The sequence below is a fragment of the Thunnus albacares genome, chromosome 14 (assembly GCF_914725855.1).
Source record: "Thunnus albacares chromosome 14, fThuAlb1.1, whole genome shotgun sequence".
NCBI classification, from domain to species: Eukaryota; Metazoa; Chordata; class Actinopteri; order Scombriformes; family Scombridae; genus Thunnus; species Thunnus albacares.
The window spans coordinates 5,376,065-5,382,784 of record NC_058119.1 but is presented as its reverse complement, the minus strand read 5'-3'; the positions used below and the strand labels follow the sequence as shown (position 1 = coordinate 5,382,784).

The 6,720-nt window shown below is 42.8% G+C and overlaps 1 long non-coding RNA gene across 1 annotated transcript; it reads right to left on the bottom strand.

The window, feature by feature from the left end:
• Positions 1-3,001: 3,001 nt before the first annotated feature.
• On the bottom strand, positions 3,002-6,162 carry LOC122997308. The gene is made up of 4 exons (XR_006407202.1): positions 5,343-6,162; positions 3,703-3,765; positions 3,521-3,593; positions 3,002-3,359 (listed from the first exon to the last, which is right to left on the bottom strand). It is a non-coding gene; the product is annotated as an uncharacterized LOC122997308 (long non-coding RNA).
• Between the last annotated feature and the right edge of the window lie 558 nt (positions 6,163-6,720).

Sequence of the window (6,720 nt, the reverse complement as noted above, 5' to 3'; positions counted from 1 at the left end):
AACGCCTTGAGCTGGAATTTGTAATTTCAACTTGGAAATTTCCAACCTCCAACTGGAATGGAACACATCATACAAACATTGAAACTAATAAATATTTCTGTACACTGTACTATAAACGGTGGAAAACAAGTGGCACATGGCATTTACTGTCAATGTAATGTGTAATATTAGACTACAAGAGAATGCGATGTGTATCAGCAAGTTTTGCAAATTGACCAAGATACAATTCTTGGTCTGTATACTGGAGACAAGTGCGGGTATAAATATAATTCAGATGAATAACATGTAACAGTAATGCCACATGGAAACAGATCCACAAACACCCACGTACACACTCCGACACCTACAGTAAATATAAGCTCTCCACAAACACAGGACCTTGGTCACACAAACCCTCTGTCAAGGCCACTCTCATCGTCTTTCCTCCTCCCTCGCCCTCTGTAAAGCCCAGGGGATCCAGTCACCCAAGGCCACTCCTCTGTGCACATCTGCTGTGCTGGACGGCCAGGCTGGCAGGCGAGGCGAGGGGCCGATTTGGGGGCCCGGCGGTCAGAGTACTTGGCTTTGGAAAGGCTGGGGGGCTGGCGGCTGGATGGAGGGGGGTGAGATGCCTCAGAGCAGTGCGCGGGCTTCCATGGAGATACTGTCTTACAGTGTTTACAACCTCCCAATAGCGTGTCCGACCTCTCCTCCCCATCCCTCTATTCCTCCACAGGCCCACTGTGTCCTTCCTCTTCTAATGTAAATGTCGGGGGCTGGCAGGCTGATGAGTGTGTGTGTGTGTGTGTGTGTGTGTGTGTGTGTGTGTGTGAGGGTGGGTAACTTGTTTTGATGATTCTCTGCCCTCCCTCTGTGTTCTTGTTGGAGCGGTGCTTTACGGTGTCAGCCTTTCATTTTATAACACTCCCTCTATCTTTTCTCTGGGTTTTATAAGAGGTTCTGTTCGTCCAGGCCTGCTGCCCGCCAAAGGCTGGTGTTAGTGCCATTGGGCATTCACACTGCCACCTATTAAAGTGAGTGAAAGGTGGCAGGGCTTAAGAGTGCAGTCTGGCCCTGAGCAGTGGGCACCTGGCAGTGTTCATGTGCCAGCCTGGACACCAAGCCAAAAACATCCATCTGACCAAGTCATTTGGTCTAAAACTGAGACCTAAAATCTTACTTTTCTTCAAGCAAGTCAAAATAATCTGTCATCTTTGTTTTTAAGTATAAGAGAAGATATAAAGCCACAGGTTTGATCCATGTGTCAAATGGGTGTGAGCCATATTTCGAAATCGCACAAACCAACAAACGTTGGTTGGTGTTTTTTCCCCTTTTTCAGCAAGTCCATGTAGCATTGGTTATCAATCTTTAGATATACTGTATATTCCTTTACAACATTTAATATATAGGAGGTCCCACCTTGCTGTTAAGTATGTATTCCATTCAGAAAGTCTAGTTAGCCTGGCTTGCACACAGAGAGGTTATATTATACCGATTTTGTATCAGGAAGTATATTTAATTTCCGTTAGACTAATTTCTGTGCATTTTCAGTAATCAATGCTCAGGTGATGGAACTTCAGGTGATGTAGCACCAGCTTCCAACCTCTGCACGCCGACCTACATATGAGCAAAGGTGTTTCTCCGTAATCTGTTAATCTCCGTGTCTTTTAGAAAATTCTCATTTTCTTTGAATACATGAAAGATGAAATCTTCTGAGTTGTTTTTCATAGGTTGCCCCATAGCTCTACCAAGAAAAAATCAACAAATTAAGAATTGGCTATTGGCAAATCAACCTGTGGGTTGAAGGTGATGACTCACATGCCTTTCTGAAACAAATGTTTTGAATCTGTAAGATAGCAAATGGAGGAACAATGAAGCGAGTGAGAAACAGTTTAAACTACAGTGAGTCATTTCTAACCTCACTGGATCAGACAGCACTTTCTTTTCTTAGTTATCGCTTCGCAATGACTCAACTACAGTTATATAGTCAAAGGGAGAAAAAGACACACACAGACACACACACAGACACACACACATACACACTCACTATTCAGGCAACTAGACATCTAGCAGACTGCTGATTGATTTCTGTGGGTAAGACCAGAAGCACCTGACCATTAGTAGAGAATGAGGGGTGGAGCCCGAACAGAGGGGCTTTTTACAAGCCCACTGTGACTGACAACAACGCCAGGGAACCGTGTGTGTGTGTGTGCGTTTGTGTGTGTGTGATGGAGAAAGAGACAGAGGGGGAATCTGGAGGAGTCCGTGTGTGGAAGTATGTGTGCATGTCTGCAGTGTGTTTGTGTGTGTGTGGGTAGGTGAGACCAAAAAAAAAAAGGAAACTTTCACTCTGTCTGTGTGTGTGTATGTGTGTGTGTGTGTGTGTGTGTGTGTGTGTGTTTATGGTGTGTGTATGTTGCAGGGAGAGGAGGAGGCTCTCATCATTCCCATCAGTCCAGCTGTGCCTCTTTTTATCTGCACTTCCGAAGCCCATCAAGTTTGCTTTTTCACGCCCCCCCCCCCCCCAACCCCATACACACACACACACACACACATACACACACCCTTCCCCACCAGTGCACTTGACAGGATCGCGGTCTACCGCTGCACATCAAAGGCAGATTGCGGAGAAACAGCCTCGTTGAAGGAGAGAAGAAGAGGGGACCCCCCTCCTTCTCCTCCTCAACTCAGGACCCCCTGCTCGCCTCTTTTGTTGTGTCACTTTTTCTTTTCTCCCCTCCCTCCTTCACTCCTTTTCCCTACGTATCCTATTCATTTAGAAGACTGTAAAAAAAAAAAGAAGATTCCCAAGTTCATAAAGGGCCTTTGCTCTGCTCAGGGGTCTGTTGTGGGACTGGGAGGGTGGTGGGGATTTAAAAATCAATATGCCCACACACTGGGTTCAATGCTGGTTCTTTTTTATGGGTAAAGGGGGAAAGAGGGAGAAAAAGGGAGAGATAGTGTGAGGGAATGACAGCTTTATGAAGAAATGAGGAGGTTACTTTTTATTTTTAATCTTTCAGCAAAGGAAGGGATTTATTTGAAAGCCATGTGATTGTACATGAAAGCTACATTGTCCTTCAACTGTATGCTACTGTACATGTCAGTGTATATGGTTGACTGTGGCCAGGATCAAGGGCATAACTTTGGATTGAACATGGGGGGGGGGGGTTGATATCTCCACCCATGTAGAGAGGTCTGGGAACATGCCCCCCCAGGAGATTTTTTTTCCACATAGGCTGTCAAATGGCTGTTTCGCATTAATTTTAAGTGGAAGAGACAAATCAAAACAACATGGTGGTGATATCTGAATCATCAAATCCTTCTCTGTCCCTGTTGGATATGTTCCACTGGTTCCTGACATGTGGCTCAGTCCCCTGCTACAGATATGACAAGAAACCTTGTGTTACACACAAAATAACTATCTATTAAATAACTGCAAATGCATTAAAAAAAAAAAAATCACATTTAGGTAACTTTCCTGACTGTTTGGATTTGTGTTTTCATATCTGTGTCCTTGCCAGAGTGTTTATGTTCTCACCTGCTCATCTGAAACTCCCCTGCCTGTCGGACTGCTACCCTCAACCCGTCTCTCACTGTGAGGAAACCACAACCTAGAAAAAAACAGTCACTTCTATAGACAGCTCTTACATGTCTTTTAGCCTGCTCAACAGTGTTTGCTTGCCACAGCTTTTTAACTTTTTGACCTCATTACCTGGTCACCTGTGCCTCCTTCCCCTCTCTGGTCACCCTGCCTGCCCTGCTGCTACATTCACCTTCTTGGATCTGATGAAATATAAGATACAACTTAGAAATAAAAACTAGTTATACCTAATATTAACAAGATAATTGCAACTAGTTAGTGGCTCCAGTAAAAGTAGTCTTATTATATGATGGTTAACATTAGCGTAGCTAGCTTACAGTTCAGCTAACACAATGACACAGCAGAAAATAAGACTTTCATTCCATTATTTGACTCAGGAGTGGTAGAGCCATAGCAGTAGCATACTTCCTGTCGGGAAGAGATTTTTCTCTTTTTGTTGTTGACCAAACAACAACTTAAAATTGTTGGTTAGTCTTTTGTCGCTCCTCTTTTCATTTTGTATGCCGGCTTGCTATTGCTCGCACTGGCAGTTAGTACTGCTGCCTGAGAAGACGCGGGAGGATGGGTTGGGTGCAACTAAGTCTCACAATACAGGGGCAAGGAGGGGTTGAAAAAAATGTTATTCTTGCCTGCTAATTACATTGAATCGAGAAAACCAAACACTTCCCAATGATTTCAGTCTTCATGCAAAGCTAGGCTAACATGTCATTCACTTATAGGGCCTTTTCACAGCAGTCATTTTGACTTGTAACATGAAAAGGACAGGAGTAATTAATAACATTAAAAATGCTCCTGTTCCAAACATAATACCAACATAAATAACATCATTCCTAACATACCTTTGAACTGGAACACGTTAACTTAACGCTATTTTGGCTGTCTGAAATCACCTCCTGTGTGCGTATCACATACGATATTTAGTGCCTGGCATTTTTGTGTGAAATTTATCCATTAAAAAAATAAAATTTGGCTTAAAAATTACAGTCATGCAAAACTACATCTGTCATTGATGATTCAAAATGATGATGATTTATATGTGTCTGAAATTTCAGTTTACTGCCAGTAAAGTGGTAAAGAGTGTGTGTTACAAAGAATGGTTATTGAGGGAGTGATTTCCTTCTATGGCATGTTAAAGTCTCTGCTGTGACAAGACAGGCCTCAGTGACACAGATTACATCGCTGTCTTTCCTTTTATATCATGGATTCTGACTCAAAACATTCAGTGTTCCTTTTATAGTATTATTTATAATAGATACCCAAATCAGTATGATGTAAAGTAAACACAATCCTTACAATAAACCATGTCAAATTCTGGGAATGTTAAGTCAGTATACAGATGATGCAGAATGACAACAGAGTTTTGCCAGCAGTGACTGAAGTGTGTTTATTGTAAAAGTTTAGTTTAGCTGAGTTCCTCTGGAAACAATTAGTTGAGCTCATACAACACGTGTACCGATTTTTTATCTCTGAGATGAAAAACTGATGATTTCCCATTAATGGCTGAGTCAGCCGGCTGTTTCAAATAATGAATTACTGTAAGCGAGGGAGTATGTCCAGGATGTTTGTATCGTGTAGGAGATATTCAAAGTAGTGGTTTCCTCACATGTCTAGTTCAAGCAGCTCCTTCATTAAGTGCAACACGAAGGGGCGTTTAAGTGAAATAAGAACTATAGAACTGTAAACGCTCTGCTCTGTATTAACCTGTAAATCATGTGCTCTCCAGTCACAGCCGTCCCACAACTCGTGTAGATCAGCTCACCTTTGGTGTTAGTTTGCGCATCACAGGAGAAACCTCTTCAAAAGATGTCCGGTGTGGTTTCTCTGCAGCAGCAGTGGCTGCTGTGCAGCATGCTCTGCTATGTGCACGGGGGTGACGGGAAAAGAAACTGAGATGGAAAAAGAAACTCTCTGCATCCCAACAATTATCAACTAAAATAATTCTATTATAAATTAGAAATGTCATAACAAAAATCATATCAAAACTCTTGATTCCTCCAAGAATATCATTGACATCATGTCAGAAATTGTCAGAAATTGCCCAAAACACTCACATGTGATGCTGTTACGTATCAGCTTATTATTGAAAGGCACAGAGAAACTACCCACATAGGAATATTACAATGATTCCATAACAACAATACCAAGTATGATAAAGCCACAGTCTCATGTTCCACTGTTTGTTCCTATAGGAAACTTAAATAAATATTGTAGTGATTTTTTTTTCAAGAGGAAAGAGAAAGCAAGAAAGGGAAATAGAAAGAGATGAAGATGGGTTACGATAACATCAGAACACTAAGTTCCTTTATCTGTTGGTAACTCTGGTTGCTGAGCAGAATGACTGGAAACCTCTGTGATGCTGCATGGTTGAAACCACATCACTCACACAAACGCAAACATACACACACACACACACAAGCGCTGTCATCTGAGTGATGTGGTCAACTGGATGGAGCAAAGGGCACACGTTTACACTAGAGCATTCAAACGTGTGTCTATCTCGCACTGCTATACCCTGCTGCACATATAGTGTTTGCGGGGAAGAAGGTGTGGAAAAGAACAGAGCAAACACCTACAGTATAAGTACATGCACAAACACAAACGCATGTACCCATATGAGCAGAGATTTTGCTGATACTACACCACATACAAAGCCACAATGTTAGCACAAAACACTACAAATGCAGGCACACTTCCTGTACCTGCACTGGCAAATGTGGGACTGAGAGATACCTAAACCCAGCGCATGCGTGTGTGTATGTGTACGTGTGGATTGTGGAAGCTCTGTGCATGTGTTCCGAGGTGTGTTTATGTCCCTGTCTGTGTCTGTGCGTGTATTCTTTTGCGTCACAGTGTTTGGTTATGTGTGCATGAAGTATCTGTGGTTGTGTATGGGTAATGCATCCATCATATATACATAACATCACTGTGTATGATGTTCTGTGTGTGGGTGCTCGCTGTCAATCAGCCAGTGTACCGGGTCAGTGTGGGCAAATAGAGCCAGACAGATGAATGTGAAACACATACGTGCTTCCCCACCTCAAACACTCATCAAGTTGCCCTTTGCACCGTGGGAAAACACAGATCTATCACCATCTGCTATTGGACACTCCCTGTGAGCCTCTGGTGTACCGTGGCCC